The sequence below is a fragment of the Muscardinus avellanarius genome, assembly GCF_963383645.1.
Source record: "Muscardinus avellanarius genome assembly, chromosome: 12".
NCBI classification, from domain to species: Eukaryota; Metazoa; Chordata; class Mammalia; order Rodentia; family Gliridae; genus Muscardinus; species Muscardinus avellanarius.
Genome location: NC_137798.1, coordinates 52,303,289 through 52,321,565, shown reverse-complemented (window position 1 = coordinate 52,321,565; position 18,277 = coordinate 52,303,289). Strand labels below are relative to the sequence as shown.

Sequence of the window (18,277 nt, the reverse complement as noted above, 5' to 3'; positions counted from 1 at the left end):
CGAGAAAGTAACTAAACTTTATGCTCTTTGCATGCAGAGTTATGAATAAATATAATGATATTTTAAAGATGATAAAAGAGCAGTTCAAATGACCATAGCTCCTCTTTTGTAAGAATAAATATATGACATAGTTTAGCCAAAGAATATGTTTGTGCAAGGGCACATCAGTCCAAGTATATACAGAAGTAGGGCAATCATATTGTGGATTAGAGCATATAGCCCTCAGCCAGCCCAGATTAATTATAAGAAATACTCCCATCAGACATTTACTTTCTCTTCTTCAGTTTTACCAGGTCTTTGCACCTGGTAGTGAGCTTTGCTTCCAAGCACTATGAAAACCTTTAATCTCAAAACTGTTAAGTTTATGTATATTTTAAGTAGCATGGAAAGTGTTATTTGCCATTAGTCTGCAGGAGGCAATAAACATTCCAATTTGACCAACAAATATTGGTTAAAAAAAGATACAAGGCATTGTAAAGTGTTTTCACAAACATCCACAAATTTTGAGAAAGTACTTCAAGGCTCACCTTAAAACACAAAATTCAAAATCAATCCCAGGGTCTCCTATCTAAACATCATACTTCATTGTCTTTTGATGTAAGAATTAAGACTAAGTAATAACAATGCTGATGTCCATTCCTAGACAGGGCAGCTGCCAAGGAAGTGAGAACATGGTCCTCAGGGACACTTTTATGTTCTCAAACTTGTGATCTTTGCTTTATCTTTTACTAAAGAAAACACCAAAGACCCAAGGCAACCCTGTCCTTTGTCACCAGAACTTGCTTGTGCTATTTGGAATTGATTGTGCTCTTTCTCCATTTTGAACTGAAATAAAATTTCATTTATTTTTTGTTAAGAATTGCAAGTGCAAGAGAGACATTTTGTCATCTGCAGGCACCATATCCATCTCAGACTGGTCAGTATCAGGACACTCAGGAGCTGCCAGTGGTGTTCAGGGGAGAATTAGAGAACATAGAGAGCTGGGCTGTGGATAATGGCAGACTTTAGCATTGCATTCTTTGGGTATTTCCATTTTTGAGATAGAACCCAAAATGAACACAACACTGATATGGTGGGGGGAGTGCTTATCTTCTCCAACAAGCAGTTTCCAAAGCTCTGGGCATGATTGCAAAGAATGAGTGTACTAGCACCCTCTTCATCTTGAAAGCTCTCAGAGTGGTACTTGCCAGTCAGATCATCAAAGAGCTCCGGTCACTGATGTCCAGGAGGGGTGGGCTAAGTCATAGGGGACATTTCCTTCACAGTGTCACAGTGGCTCTTATCACACGCCCACCTGGCCAGTTTGCCTTCTCTTTAACCATGCTCCCCACCCTGCACCATAGGTGTCATTGTTATTACACAGCCCACATATCTGGAAGCCCATGTATGACAGATCCTTCCACTGTGTCTTCATCCACACAAATGGGCTTTTTGTCTCGACAGTGACGTTTCACATAGAAACGAGTAATGTGTTCTACAGTTAAGAGAGTATTCAATAGCTGTTCTATGGCAACAGGCCCAATCTCTGTCTACAAATTTATAAATCTGCCAATCAGGGGACTCTGTGGAAGCCCAGAACCCTGTCTAAAGGAAGAGCTGTTACTTTGCACTGTCTGACATAAAAGGTAAATGGTTCCCCTTCTACCACATGGCCACAGATATGACACTTAGGTTTGAAGACAACTTTGAAGAAACTTTCCATCTGCCAGTTACTAGTAAGGCTGTCACCTATATCTGTTAATAACCCACACCAGCTTTCATGATTTTCTTGGTGGTCACAGGAAGGATAGAGTAAAGGTGGTTCAATATTTTCAATATATGCTTTTTACTCAAACCACAGCAATCTGACCTTAATTCCAAGCATTCCAAGCCCACAGAAAGTATACTTTTGATCCACTAATGGGATCTAAATAATTTAAGTTCTTTAACATTCATAATAAATAATACCGGCAAACACAATAACAAAACAATCCTAACAATAGCAAAAAAGGAACAGTTTGAAGTCTGTAAAAAATTGTTTTCTCTGATTGATATTATGATGTGTGTGTGTCAGAAATAATCTATAAAAACTGGTGCACATTTACGGCCAATTGATTTTTGACAAAGAGGCCAAAAACTGGAAAAAAGATAACCTCTTCAATAAATGGTATTGGCAAAACTGGTTAACCATATGCAGAAAAATGGAAACAAACCCCACTTTATCACCCTGCACAAGAGTCAATTCAAGATGGATCAAAGACTTGGAAATCAGACCAGAGACCTTGCAGCTTCTGAAAGAGGGCATAGGTCCAACACTTCAACACATTGGCACAGGTAAAAGCTTTCTCAAAAAGACCCAAAAGCATAAGAAATGAAAAGAAGGATAAATATGTGAGATTGAATTAAACTGAAGAGCTTCTGTACAGCAAAGAAAACTATCAAGAACCTCAACAGAGAGCCAACAGAATGGGAGAAGATTTTTGCCACCTATTCCTCATTGTTGGTGGGATTGCAAATTAGTGCAACCACTTTGGAACACAGTATAGAAGATACTCAGAAGAATGGGAATTAATCTACCACATGATACAGCAATACCACTTCTGGATATCTACCTACCCAAAAGAATGGAAACCAAACTACCACACTAATGCATACCTATCTATGTCCATAGCCACACAACTCACAATTGCCAAACTATGGAACCAGTCAAGGTGTCCATCAACAGATGAATGTATTACAGCACTATGGTATATGTACACAGTAGAGTTTTACGTAGCCGTAAAGAACAAAATTATCTCATTTACAGGGAAATGAATAGAACTAGAGAACATTATGCCAAGTGAGATTAGTCAATCACAACATGTAAGAAATTGGATGCTTTCCATAATATGCAGAAATTAGAGAGAAAAGGGGTCATAGAAAGAACTCTAGACAAGAACAGCAAAACCATAGATAAGCAAATAAGGTGACCTGAGGGGTGATGGGAGGAAGAAATAGAAAAATTGTCCAATGTATATGATGTGTACATTCATAAGCATCCAAATCAATCTCTAAGCCAAACATGAGAAGAGGGTAGAATGGGGTTGGAATAGAAGGGCTAGAAGGGCTAAATGAATGATGTACGTATTGTATTCTTCTGTCATCTTGTACCCCATTAAAATGTATGACTACAATGAACCAATAAAAATTTTTAAAAAACAAAGCTAAGCCTGGCATGGTGGTGCATGCTTATAATCTCAGAATCTGAGAGGCTGAGACAGGAGGATCGTGGTTCGAGTACAGCTCTTTGCAACTCAGTGAGACCCTGTTTTAAAATAAAAAATAAAAATTAGGGCTGGGGTATAGCTCGGAGGTATAATGCCCCTGGGTTCTTTCCCCAGTACCACAAAAAAAAAATAAAAATAAATAAAAACTATTAAGTTTGTAAAACAAAAAACTGGCATTGGTCAAATATACTTACATCAAAAACATTATCTACTGAGATTACTAGAAATATATAACATTAATCTGACAAAATAGCTACATGCCAAATTTGACATGAGAAATTATGACTCAATAGGCACAATGTCCATAAAAAGAAAAAATGGCAGAAATAAGTAAAGTTGATATAAAGTCACATAAATGAATCAAATTTTTATATAATTAGCATATTAATGATGGATACAAGGGGGTAAAATTCACCAAAATAAATGCTAATGGAATTTAAAATCACTTAGTTTCCTTTTCAAGGAATTAAGTTGTCTTTCTCACAATTGATCCACATTTGTATAATTATGATTAAAAGCTTTGTATTCATCAAAAGGCTCCTACTTGAAGATCAAAGTAGAGGAGTCAGATATCCTGTGCTTTGTCATTCCTCTCTGCTTTTGTGTTTATACTTGTGTATTCAAGCTCTTAAAAAGGTTGGTATTGCCAAGTACTTCATGTCATTATCCACCTTTAATCCTCAGAACAAACTTATCAATTCATTCAACAAATGCTTATTGATTACCATTACAATTTAAGCCACCTTATTTAGGGTTGGGTATATTAAAAGAAAAAACCACAGAGGTAGTTTCTGACCTCACAGAATTAACAGAATAATTGTGATAGAGTGCAGTGAGATTTTAATGAAGGAATTTTGGATATCAAAAAACAGGGCATTTGTAGAGTTTAAGAATCCAAAAAGACTTTCATGTTAAGAGTTGAATAATTGGCCAGAGTACCATGGAAATGTTGAAAAAGGAGAGGAACAGAAGACTAGAACCTCAGGCACAGAAAACCTCAGAGCCAGGTGGTGAGAGCCTGACAACTTCAAAGAAGAAAAGCTGGTCATTGCAAGAGGGGAAGTTGGAATTTCAAAGATTAAAGAGATTTAAAAGAAACAGTTTTTGATGCCCTTGTGGAAATCCTATTCAGAATTTTGAAGTTAACTTGAGCAGTCTCTGAGATATTTTAATTAAGATATTGACAGAAACAAACTTTAATTTAAAAATGATTATTTTAACTACATACTGAAAAATGATTCAGTGTTAGGAAGTAGTGAATAAGTAACAATATGGAAGGAAAGCGATGGGAAATGTACTGGTATTGGAAAATGGCTTTGGTACTACTTTCAAAATGTATTGGAAAATAGCTTTGGTGCTGAGCAAACACTCAGGCAGGGAAGGGAAGCAGCAGAGTTCCCTGCACCAAAAGTGATTAGCAAGAACACAAAAGCGTTGCAGCCTAGGGCCTTCATATTTTAAAGACAAGTTTACATAATAAATGACTTCTAGCAAACAGGCTAAAATTCCCTAAGGATGCAGTAGGGTGGCACAGGTCTTCCTCAAAGAAGGCAGAAACTATGTGACCCCTGACTTTGATAATCAAGTAACACATTTTGGTCATAACAAAGGTTTGGGCCTGTACTGGAGATGAGGGCAGGCCTATACCTACTAGAAGAAGGCTTTTGGTCAAGCAGCATGTAAGATAAATAAATCCTAATAATCATATCAAAATATTTGCACCAGAGTGATTGGGCAAATCCACACTTATGTTGGGTCAGGAGACTACTAGATAAGCAAGATAAAAGATAATAAATCTTTATAAAAACTGCCCTATATTCAAGGCAGTGTCGTGTCTTACTTTTTTTTTTTTTATAGTGGTAATAGGGGTGGAACTCAGTGGCTTTCTACCTTTGGGCTATACTCCCAGACCTGTTTTTTTTTATATTTTATTTTGAAACAGGGTCTCACTAATTTGCTGAGAGCCTCACTAAGTAGCTGACGCTGGCTTCAATCCTATGTGATCCTCCTGTCTCAGCCTCCCAAACTCTGGGATCACAAGCATGTGCCACCATGCCTGTCTAGTGTCTTACTTTCAAGGCACTCCAATACATCATTCTCTCTCTCAGATGTAGTGCTTTAATAATTTCTGTCCCTTCTCTCTACCTTTTTAATAATAAAAATCGCTTATGTTTGCAGCATAGTTCTGGCTATTCTTTTCTAAAAGAACAAGAACCCGTGACTCCAACTCACACCATTACAGGAAGAAGACTAAGGAGAAGATTCATACAGTTAGCTAGCCAGATGTGAAGGCAGCCCGAGCAGTGTAGTGTCAGAGCAGATGAACACTGGAGACTTATTTTAGAGGTATACACCATGAGATTCAATGAGTAAATGTAAAGGAGAAGGGATTAGAAAAAAAAAGAAAAGGAGTAAAAAAAAGAAAATGAGTAAATGTAAAGGAGAAGGGATTAGAAAAAAAATAATCTTGGGTTTCCGGTTTAAACACCAGTGGAGGACAAGTGAGACACAGATAATATGCATAAAAACATAGTGGCTTCAAGAAAGGGATTATGAGTTAGGCAGAGTAAAGTTTAGATTTCATCTTGGTACATACTAATGTTTAGGTTTAGTATTTGTAATCCACATACAAATGGAGATGACAAAGGTATCTTCCTCATACAGCCCTGAGGATTAAATAAGGTGATATACATAACAATTGGGCTAGTACCTCCAAAAATGTTTGCTTTCATTAATACTAGTTGTGATAAGTAATAGGTTGATATAGGGTGGATATTATTATTTCCATATACCTCATGAAGTAGGCATTATAACTCCTGATTGGCTTTTGAGAGGCTTAGAATGGGCAGGATGTGAAAATATTAAACATCTGTCTTATTGGGAACTCAGTACCATCAGTTTAGTCAGTATTAGCATGAATGTTCTCTGCAAACCTTAGACTTCTGTGTGAGCCACTCACACAGAACAACTGTGTGAACAACTCACTGTGTGAGTTGTATTTTTCTAGGGATTTTTGCAGACTTGCCCAGTCAGATTTTAAACAAAATTATTTCTATCCTGTAACAAGTCAGCAGGTTTTTATAAAGGCTGCAATTTCCCAAACAAAATAAAACATGGGCTTCATAATATCAGTTTTATGCCCTTACATTTAGGTTCTTCTCCATGAGATTAAAAACAAAGATGATAGTAGCATATTCTAATTGCCATGAATAGAAAATGTAGCAACCAGTCAAAAACTGAAGAATGTTTTTATGTGGATATGTAAATTGTGGATTTTTCTGTCTTGGAGACCATGTGACATGGACTAACTGGTAAGATGGAAAATAATGTCTGGACCCTGTTCTTGGCCTGTGAAAGATAATTGTTAAACATGGTCATTGCTAAATATTAAATAAATTGATCTTGTAGTTAAATAGATTATATCAATTTCAAATGTAATAAAGTCAAAATTAATCACTTTATAATTATTTTACTACATCTTATTATTATCGATATTCTTTTTCTTTCTAAAACTGGGTTTGAGCCCAGGGGCAGGCATTCTGCCTGTAAGCTACATCCCCAGTGCTACTTCTTTTCTTATTTCAATAAGGGTCTTGCTAAGTTGTTGAGGCTGGCCTCCTACCTATCTCAGCCTACCAAGTACTGGAATTACAAGTATACACTACCATATCTGGTTCTTTCTTCCTTCCTTCCTTTCTTTCTTTCTTTCTTTCTTTCTTTCTTTCTTTCTTTCTCTCTCTCTCTCTCTCTCTCTTTCTTTCTTTCTTTCTTTCTTTCTTTCTTTCTTTCTTTCTTTCTTTCTTTCTTTCTTTGTCTTTTTGAGTTATAGGGATGGAACCCAGGGGCATTCTACCTCCGAGCTATACCTCCAGCCCTATTTTTATTCTTTATTTTGAAACAGATTCTCACTGAGTTACAAAGGGCCTCACTAAGTAGCTGAGGCTGTCTACAAACTACAATTCTCTTGTCTCAGCCTCCCAAATGCTGAGATTACAAGCATGCACCACCATGCCCGGCTCACATCTGGTTCTATTATCAATCTTTTTCAAATTATGTCTATTGCATCTATATTGTGAAAATGCTGTGTAATGGTGTACATTTCTTCCTAACTCTATATTCAATGTCATTACATTAGTCATTGAAAATAACCCTGTCAGAAATAGTCACACAATAGAAACTGTCAAATGCTTCATATCAAGGCTGTTTGTTTTACTTTGTTTTGTTTGGAGATTTAATTGTTAGACATTTACCAAAACACCACAGAAAAAAATGTACCCTCTTGCAACAATATTCAAAACTCTCATAATATATTTGGAGAATAAAAATAAAAATCACAATTATTTTTTTAAAGTGAAGGATACTGACCAAAGGCAAGACAGTGAAAAGCATTAACTTACTAAAAAAAATATAAATAAATGAGTGAATACATTATCTAGAGCTTCATTAGAAAGAAAAACACATAGTGTAGAAAACACATTTTAGCCCTTTACCATAGATAGCCATTAGGGGGCATTGAATGGGAAAATTTTTTTAAAGGCACCCTCTTTGGACAGTGCCACAGAAGACTAATTCTACTATGGTCCAAAAACTTACTTTAAAATATAATTGCAGAAATGGCAGCCAACTGGCAGCCAATTCAATATTTTTAGTCTACTTGAAGTGAAGAAGTATGGTTTTAGTAGTTTGGTTGTCATTTTTGTTTACTCCTTTTTAATGATGTTCATAATCACATATTCATTTACCAAAGATTTGAAAGCCAAAAAGAAAATTGACAAGGAAATTTTCAGTGACATGTGAATTTTTAATGAGTACATTATAGATGAATTCCAGGAGTACAAGAGAGGTTTCAGAAATAGCACCTCTCTACTCTTTCAAAATTAGTGCAGCTATTAAAGAATTCTGCAGGGACACCTTGGCTTAAAGAGCATGCTTCTTGATTTTGCTTCATGGTTCCAAGAAATAGTAGTAGGGGGAAATTTTATGAAATAAGATGGTTTGAATACTATCACTTTATCTAAATATGTTACAAAATGAAACATAACTTTGAAAGCTAGCTTGAGCACAAGCTGGTTCTTATTGGGCTGTTCAAACTCAGGGCTGAATTTTTAATTTATTTTTATTGATGCATTGTAGTCATATGTCTTAATGGAGTACAAGAGGGTAGACGCATACATGCACACATCACCCAGTTCCCACCCCACTTTCTCCCCCTTTCTCCTTCTCATGTTTGGCTTAATGATTGACTTTGATATGTCTATGAATGTACATTATGTATTTAGAGAAGTTTCCTCTTCTCCTCTCCCATCACCCACAGTTAGGCCTCTTTATTTGCTCATCTATGGTTTCTTCTCTGTCTAGATTTCCTCCTATAACTCGTTTTCTCCCTAGGTTCCACATTACTAGGGAGAGCATAAATTGCTATTTCTTATGAAGAAGAAAAGGAGATATAATGGCAGTGAAAATGGTAAGAATTAGGAGGGGTGAATTAGTTTTCCATCTTAATGAAGGAAATGGATCACAGTGTTAATTTTTTTTTTTTGGTAGTACTGGGGTTCCTGGAAGCCCTTCTACCTCCGGGCTACACTCCCAGACCTATTTTTACATTTTTATTTGGAAACAGGATCTCCTAAGCCAGCGCACGTGGCTGGCTTTGAACCTGCGCGATCCTCCTGTCTCCGCCTCCCAAGCGCGGGGATTACAAGCGTGCACCACCACGCCCAGCCTACAGTGTTAAGTTTTAAGTGAATATTTGCCAAGGCAAATCACCTTCAGACAATTGCAAGGCAAATGTGATGTTTTTGCTGTTCAGGTGTAATTATTGCAGTGAAATGCAATCTGAGAGTTGACTACGAGAGGCTGCTCTGGATGAATTCGTTGTAGCTTTCTGAATTCTTTGGATGTGTGTCAATCACAGGAATGCTGTGAATTGGAATGCCATCAGTTATTCTACCCCCTCAGAGATGAATTTTTAATTAGGACTCTGCTGGAACACTAGGCAGAAGTGGTTCATCAGAGCTTTGTCTAATCCAAATGATGATCTCTTAACAACAATAAAAATTAGAAATCGTGCATTTTATTTTCTAAGAGGAGCTTGAAAATTTTCAGTCTATAGTACTATTGAACTGCAACTGTATACTTGTTTGCAGCGATTATTTCAATGAAATCATGAAACAAAGCAACAAAAACTCTTGTAATGTTAATCAATGTACTTAAGCAAATCTTGAATCTTGAGTTTGGCAAGATGTGAAAAAGTAAAGGAGAAAGTTCCTATTTATTGGACCAGTTATGCTACAGAGAAGAATCATCCTGGTAAAATTGTCCCGGCCCAATATCTGCCCCACAGTCTGGTAGGTGCTGATAATAACTTTCCAGTGAACTTGGGAGACTGACTCAAACTGAAAAAAAACCTACAGTTTATAAGCAAAATAGTTATTAACTAATTTGTGAGGAGAAATTTAACTGCCAAGGAAGTGGCCTCATTCTTTGACTTAAACATTCTTTTCTGGCCTGAAAACAGTAAGGAAAGACAAATTTTAATAAAGAGAAGTAGGCATCTGATTCCACATATAATGGCTTTAGTTTTTGAAAATCTAGTCTGTTTGTCTTGATGAAAATAAAGTCCAAGATATCCAGGGCTGTTGGGTTAAATATTCTGACCTTCAGATCCTATATTTTCTAGTCTGTATTAGAACAAGGACTGACACCTGCATATTTGACTTCATATTGCTCAAAACTACCTGTTGATATTCTATTCTTCATATCCAGGGACTGGGTAGCATTGTGCAAACAAATTAACAAGGCAAGAAAGGAAAATGTTAGCATTTGCATCTGTGCTCATTTTCATCAGTTTTCTATTTTATGTATATGTCTCAATGCAAGCAATATTTAAAGATATCAAATAGTGCATGCTACAAATGATATGTCAGTCGCTGCTCTAAAAGCTCCAAACACATTTGGTGTTCAGCTTTGTGGCACCACAAATGACACCAAGATTAGTCGCAGTAGCTTTGCAAACAGGAGGAGCTGAGTGAGACTCAAACCTGGGTTGCCTGGCTTCTGATTCCATGCTTTGAACTACTGCACTATGACTGCTTCCCAAGGTGTAGTCCCTAAGTGTGACTCACAAAGGACTGAATACCTGTAGATTAGTGGACAATGTTACTGATGGTGCCCTGTGGTGAATCCATTTGATGGCTCTTCTGGCTTGCTCTTTCTGATTTGAGAAAACTTGTCATAGGTTTTCAACTATCTGTGTTCTCATCTGCTTGCTGTGTGCTGCTTCTGTGGAACAAACATCTATAAATAATCACAGCTTCCCTCTTTCACCCGCATTGTGTGTATCCACTGGATATATGGGATAGATGTCCATGTTGTGGAAGTGACTTTGCTATATCATCTTTAATAATCTTAAGATCATTCCAGCAACATTAACATTAATATATATATATATATATATGTATATATGTATATATATATAATCTTTAAGATATTGCAAAAACAGTGTAGTACTTGGGAGTCTGAGATAGGAGGATTGTAGGTTGAAGGCCAGTCTCAGTAACATAGCTGAGCCTCTCAGCAAATTAGTAAGACCTTGTTTCAAAATAAAAATAAAAATAAAATAGGGCTGGATTGTAACCTGGAGCAAGAACAACCCTGGGTTTAATTCCCAGTACCAAACACATACACACACAAAGTATGCAGAAAAGTCTGCTCCTTCTGACGTTTACTTCCCCTTCTACTCCTTCTGCTGGTTTAGATTATTCTCAGTCATCTCCATTGCACAGGTGGGCTCCCAAAGCAGAGAGACCTCATTTAAGCATAGGTTAGTTTCTTTCAGTTGAATATGGCAAGCACCCAGATGCTTAAACATACGTAACCGACCAGGAGTAATTCAGAAAATAGCATCAAGTGTAAGGAGGAAAAACCATTTTGGAAGTGAGATTTCTTCCTCAAGGTATTTTTACTGCTGTACTTGGCATCTTGCTAATAAAAATATTACTTGGGCTATTTTAGCTCCAGTCTTTTTACTTGTGTGATGTAGCACTATGACTTAGGCCATCTGTTTTAACATCTTATGGTATATCATTCTTGGCTTTTTTTAGAAGATGAATCTTTCAAACAGCAGTTCATGAAACTTGATCCTGAATTCTGGATTTCATCACTTTTATTCTCCTGACTGAAATATTCTGCATATCCTAGATCTATTATTGCATTCACTCTTGACTGTATGCTTGAGGTGGAAAGAGAATAGTTAGTAAGGTGGAAATCATGCACTTATAAAAGGTTTTGACCAGACATCAATTTTTCCATTCTAATTTGACTTCTTGTTTTGTTTTAAATACTAAGTTAAGAATTTTTAAAAGTCTAAAACACATTGTGTTGAGAAGGTATCAGTAATATGCTGTTGTTAAAAATAACATTATTTGTAACTTGCTGATTGCTACGTCCCCATATTTATGATTTTCTCAACTCCCTGAACCCTCTTAAGCTTTGGTGGCTCTTCTTGTCTTTGCAATATGATATGACATTGATATAATTTTCTTTTGCTTGACTTTTATGTCCATATTATTAACTCAGTGGGCTAAAATGCTAACAACTTTAAATAGTCCATTGGTTGTCATAGTAACTGATATTAAAGCTAAATATAATCTTTCTCTTGGATTTCACTTTTAAATCACTGCTGGTATTTGCATTCTTTAGTAACTTTCTGGACTGACCATAAGACTTTTTACAAAAGGGATATTCAAAATGTAAGTTTGAGGAGTTGATTCAGTGACATCCAGTTTCAGTCACAGTATATGATTTGCTTAGACCTAGACCAGTTCTCTCAAATGTATCTTCACAGAACCTCAAGAAGTATGCTTATCAAAATATTTCAGGGGCTGTATAGATGTTTTACTTTTAAAAAATGTGTGTTTAAGCTGGGCATGGTAGCTCATGCTTGTAATTCCAGCATTTGGGAGGCTGAGACAGGAATATCTCGGTTCAAGCACAGCCTCAGCTACTTAGTGAGGCTCTTTACAACCCAGTGAGACCCTGTTTCAAAATAAAGTATAAAAAAACAGGGCTTGGGGGTGTAGCTTGAAGGTAGAATGTCCCTGAGTTCCCTCCTTAGTACTGCAGAAAACCAAAAATTTTTATTTATTCACTGTGACCATTTTGGTGATTTTTTTTTATTTCCTTCTTTTTTTTTTACTTATCTTTATAATGCTTCTATCTTGTTTCTGAATTTTTAAAAAAAATTACATTGTGGGTACTGAGAATAGAGAAGGCATATTTATAGAAAGGATTGCAACAGAGTTAACTCCTAGAAACACCTCTATTCTCTGCTTTTCTCCTTTTATGGGGGGGGCAGGGGAGGATTGTTTCTTTATCTAAAGGCTCAGTCAATATTCTACTTTCTGCTTGGTGGTGCCCAACCATCCTCCCTCACTTCACTTGCATCGCTCGATTCCAAATTCTACACCCTACATTAAACATACGGAATCTGATTATAGTGCTGGGGATCTCGGAGTGAAAGCTGACTCTGCACAACAAAAGAAAACAGTGAAAGCTTAAATTCTCCCTTGTCTCACACATTAACTCAACCTGCATCCATTTCAAGAACTGATTGGTCTCATCTGAACTTTGCAATCTCTCTTTCCAGGCAGGTCACCTTTCTGTCGAGCCTTCTATTTTAACCACACTATCCCTTCCTTCTTCTTTCCTCAAATTATTTTATTTTTAGCTGGCGCCATTTAAAGATGAGCAAATTTTCTTAACACCCTTGGTCTCTGGAGATGCAGAGTTATTTTTTGTCTGGGCTTCCCAACCACCCCCACCTTTAAGAAGAAAGAACACTTTATTAGCTGCAGCAGATTATCTCTTGAATATGTATGAAATATCCTGGATGTTAGATCATCTTGTCAGAGCCTCTTATATAATAAATTGGTGGTAACATTGAGTCCTTTCCCTTTCTCCCCAGTTCTTGAACTGGTCCCTTTTCTGTTCTGTTGAATATACATCATCCTGCTCAGCTTCTGGGTCCCTCTCTACTGCCTTGGATTTGTTATTTATCAAGATTCACTTTCCTGTGACTTCAACCATCTAGGTCATCAAGCCCTTCTCTTCTAAGGCCACTTTTTTTTCTCTCTCTGTCACTATTTTACCTATACCCATGCCTTTTAGTACATCAAAAACCAATGCAATATTGTATTCTGTGAGTTTTCAACTTCTGCCAAGAGGAAAAAGTGCCCTGGGTTCACCTAAGACTTAGAAAGCCTGGTTTAAAGAAAAACAAAACAAAACAAAAACTAGGTTTCTATATTAAAGAAATTCATGTGTTCATTATGGACCAATGATCTCTGTGAGACTCTTAAGGGGAAAGGCAAAAGCAGTATTTCTCAAACATGCATACCTTATGAATATTTTAGGGCTTTTATCTATGGGATTGGTTATATTGTTTTACTTTGCTATCTTTTTTTTTTTTTTTAAAGCAGCAACCTTCAAACGGGGGAAAGGATAATTGTAAGAAAATCTCAATATCTTCCATCTTCATGTATTCACTGGGCTAAAATTGATCTACCTGATAAAGAGCTAATAGGATTTAAACTTGCATCCCCAATCCTTTATGATAATTCTTGTCCATCTGTACAAGAGACCCCACTTTCATTTAGCAACCTTAATCTCGTTATTGATACATTACTCCCAAGTGAAAACCTGGCAGAGCATGGAACAAATCGAAATTGGTCTAGTTGTGGAAAACAGTGAATGAATTTTAGGTTTGAGTAGCAGATTCTGAAGCAACTAGGTTGTTTTTCATTTTTCTTGTTTTGCTTTCAACAAAATTTAAGATGGACCTAATAGGGTAGTTAGCTGACAAATTACTGGAAATAGTTTTTGGTGATATTACATGGTACAATATGTTATTCTTCAGATTGTGTGGACAATTTTCTATGAATTAAATTCCCATATTTTTATTTATGGGAGCAACTTTTTCACTTTTAATTAGAAAAATGAAAATAAGCTTCATGCTAAATTCTCTGTATTATCCTAGCAATAAGTGATCATTCAAGTACATAAATTAAATGGAAAAGATAGATTATCTTCAGCCGGGCACGGTGGCGCATGCTTGTAATCCCAGTACTTGGGAGGCTTGTGCAGGTTCGAAACCAGCCTCAGCTACTTAGTGAGGCTCTCAGCAACTTAGTGAGACCCTGTTTCCAAATAAAATAGAAAATAGGTCTGGGAGTGTATCCCGAAGGTAGAAAGCCTCTGGGTTCCATTCCCAGCATCACACACACACACACACACACACACACACACACACACAGATAACTTATGTGATTAAGAGAGGCATTTCTAATAAATACTTTTTAAGTTATATAATATTAACTGCTTAGATCAGTTATTCACTAATAAAATCATAGTGATAATTCAAAGAAGAATCTTTCAAAAAAGTACTCAATTTTCTTTTCAGAAAATTTTAATAAAACATTAGTAAATGGTGCTTAAACATATGAACATATTACATTAAGCTAAAGTTCTGTGATGAATCAAGAAATATGTATGAACCATGAGGCATAAAAAAAGAGACGGAGAAAGGAGAAAAAAATGGTATGGAATTGTAACTATTAATGACAACCATGTTTTATGAGAGTGAGAGAAAATTAAGACCAAAGGTTCAGGGAAAAAATGAAAATATTAATTAAAACACATGCATGAAAACTCTCTCTCTCTCTCTCTCTCTCTCTCTCGTAACCTAAGCCTTGAACATTTGTAGGTATATAGAGGTGGGCATTACGCTTTCCACTAAATTCAGACAGTGAATGGTGGGGGGAAGGAGTACTCAGGGGTCAATTTATTTTTATATAATAATCTTAAAGGATTGCATGACCTCAGGTGACATCTGAGGTATATACAAACACGCACAGTTGTTTCTTGTTTCTTATTTCTAACACTTATTTTTTAATCTCATTTATCAAAGAGATAGAACTAACAAGCATACACTACCGAGGCAGAAGATGAATGTCCTGGAAGTTTATTGTGTTGTAATTGTGCTGAGTAGGACGAAGGAATGTTAAGAGGCAGCATGAACAGCAAATGCCAAAATAAAAACTATTCACCTATTAAAAAACATGATTATTTTGATGTTAAAAAGGCCAATATTTAAAATTCACGTGTGTGGAGAAATCTCCTGCTATGGAAACTGGGGAAATCTAAAGGAAAATGAGAATTCAAAAGAGGAGGAAGCAAGTCTGTGAAGCTTTTGTGTTAGAAGGATAGCTGCAAATACATTTCCAAGAGCTTGTATATATGTGAACATAGGCCAGATGAATGAGTTAAGGGTTAACAACCTGGACCTAGTCACACACACACACACACACACACACACACACACACGGCCAATCACCAATCATGTTACCCTTTTGCTTAAATGCACTTGCTGGATTCCAGGCCTTAGGAGACACAGCATCAGTTGCGCATCTCCCCTGACTCTGGGATGGTTGTCTCTGATCTTGTTCCAAGCTCTTCTGCTGCTGAATGGTACCATGCTTTCTCTTCCATTCAGAATGTCTTCTTTCTCTTTGTCAATGTGCATGTGCTTTAATTCTAGTCCTTTTAGAACTTTGGGATATTTTAATACCTTGGAAACCTCAATAATTTTAAAAATTCAATTATTAGGGGGACGTAAAATTTGAGTTAGACTTTTCCCTGTTACTTATTACCTGTAGTGGACAGCAAGTTATTAAATCTCTATAAATCTCTGTTGCTGTACTCCCCCCACAAATTTGATTTTATAGTTCTTATTGCATTAAGTTGATTAAATTAGATAATCTCTTTAGATTCAGCTAGTGAGTGCTGAGAAAATAGTAATTGCCAAATATATCTTAGTTTTCTTAAACACACTTAAACTTGAATAGACATTTCTGCAAAGATAACTTGCAAATGGTACCAGAAAAGATATAAAAAAGATGTTTCATGCCACTAATTATTAGAAAAATGCAAATCAAAATCACAATGTGATTATCACCTCACATCCAACAGGATGGCTGCTATTAAAAATATTCAGAAAATAGAAGGTATTTGGTATGGACATGGAGAAATTGGAATCATTATTGTGAATATAAGATGGTGTGTTTGTTATGAAAAACAGAATGGAAGATCCTCAAAAAATTAAAAGTTGAGCTGTCAAATGATCCAAAAATCCCACTTCTGGGCACATATCCATATTTGAAAGCAGGATCTGGTAGAGATCTATATATAAATACCAACAATTATAGCAGCATTATTCACAATAACCAAGAGGTGAAAGCCACCCTGCTATTCATTGAATATACAGACAACACAATACCATTCAGCCTTTAAGATGAAGGGAATCCTGCCACATCCTAAACATAGATGGACCACAAAGACGCTATGCTAAGTGAAATTATCCAGTCCAAAGATAAATATTGTATTATTCTACTTATACGAGGGACTCAAAGTAGTCAAATTCATAAAACTGGAATGTAGAAGGATAGTTGTTAAGACCGGAGCCTGGGAAGGGGGGCAGAGAGACTTGTCATTTAATGACAGATTTGCAAGGTGAAAAAATTCTGGACGTTTATCATACGATAATGTGAAACTACTTAGCAGTAGTGAACTGTACATTTTATTTATTTTTACAGTTTTATTGGTACCATGCAATTATACCTCATAATGAGATTCAGTGTGACACATTTATATGTGCAGATATTATTTCCTGGTGCATCTCCCTCCACATTCCATCCTCCTCCCCCTCTTCCCTCTCTATATATGTTAAGGAGATGGGTAGTGACACCTTCATATATGAAAAAAACATTATTTGACTTGTTGCCTTCCTGGGGCCTCTCTCCACACACCTGTCTTCCTTCCTCTGATTCCCTTTCACTATTCTATTTATCTTTCCATATTTCTGAAGTCCCTTTTGCTAACAAATTTCTCTCTTCCACACATGAGAAAAAAAACATACAACTATTTGCTTTCTGAGACTGGCTGAGCTAACTTAGCATGATATTCTCTAGTTCAATCCATTTTCCTGCATATGATACAATTTTGTTCTTCTTTATGGCTGAATAAAATTCCATTGTGTGTCTATACCACATATTCCTCATTGGTTCATTCATTTATTCATTCATCTGTTGATAGACACCCACTTTGGTTCCATAATTTAGCTGTTGTAAACTGTGTTGATATAAACATGGATATGCACATAGCAGTATAGTTTTCTGACTTTACTTCTTTTGGAAAAATACTCAGGACTGGTACAGCTGGGTCATATGGTACTTTCACTCCTAATTTCTTTAGGAACTTCCATACTGATCTCCATAGCAACTGTGCTAATTTACAATCCTACTAACAGCTTTTAAGTCTGAACAACACATTTTTAAGTGGTTAAGATGATTAGGACAAAAAGCCACAGGAAAAAATTGTGAGTTTTCTTATTGAGATTTTTATTATCCCTTATCCTCTTTTAACCTCTTTGCTAGTTCCTTCTAGTCTCATTGGCAATTGTCCTGTCATAATAATTGTCTCCTTACTTGTTTGTTCCTTTCACAATAATGTCCTATAAAGAAAAAAATCCCAATCTTATTCCCCATTGTTTCTCCACGGTTTGGTGATGAATGACCTCTAATCAATTACGTAACACCTCTTGCTGACTAAATTAAGAACAGAAACATCAGCCATTTGCTATATTATTTGGTAATTTCACCCATTTTCCAGCTTAAAAACAAAACAACAATTTAGTGGAGAACAAGACTCTACATGATTAGCCCACTTTAAAGTATGCAGCCACCATACTCCTGGACAACAGGAACCTACCAATCAACAGGAGTCTTCCACCCATTCAATGTGTTACAAACAGGAAGGACTTAAACTTTAATTTTCATGAACATTACTTGTAGGTGGCTGAACTGGAATAGGAAATTATTTTCTCAATTTCATAAAGTAAAGAAAAGCTGCCAAAGAAGTATTGACTGAGATATTGACCATATGTTAGATTTTTTCCATTTTTAGATACTTCTATTTCA

At 36.2% G+C, this 18,277-nt stretch overlaps 1 protein-coding gene across 2 annotated transcripts in view; it reads left to right on the top strand.

Moving 5' to 3' along the window:
- MDGA2 (MAM domain containing glycosylphosphatidylinositol anchor 2) overlaps positions 1–18,277 on the top strand; it is a gene marked incomplete at both ends in the record, with an annotated part of 848,361 nt that overhangs the window by 394,168 nt on the left and 435,916 nt on the right. The window lies entirely within an intron of this gene.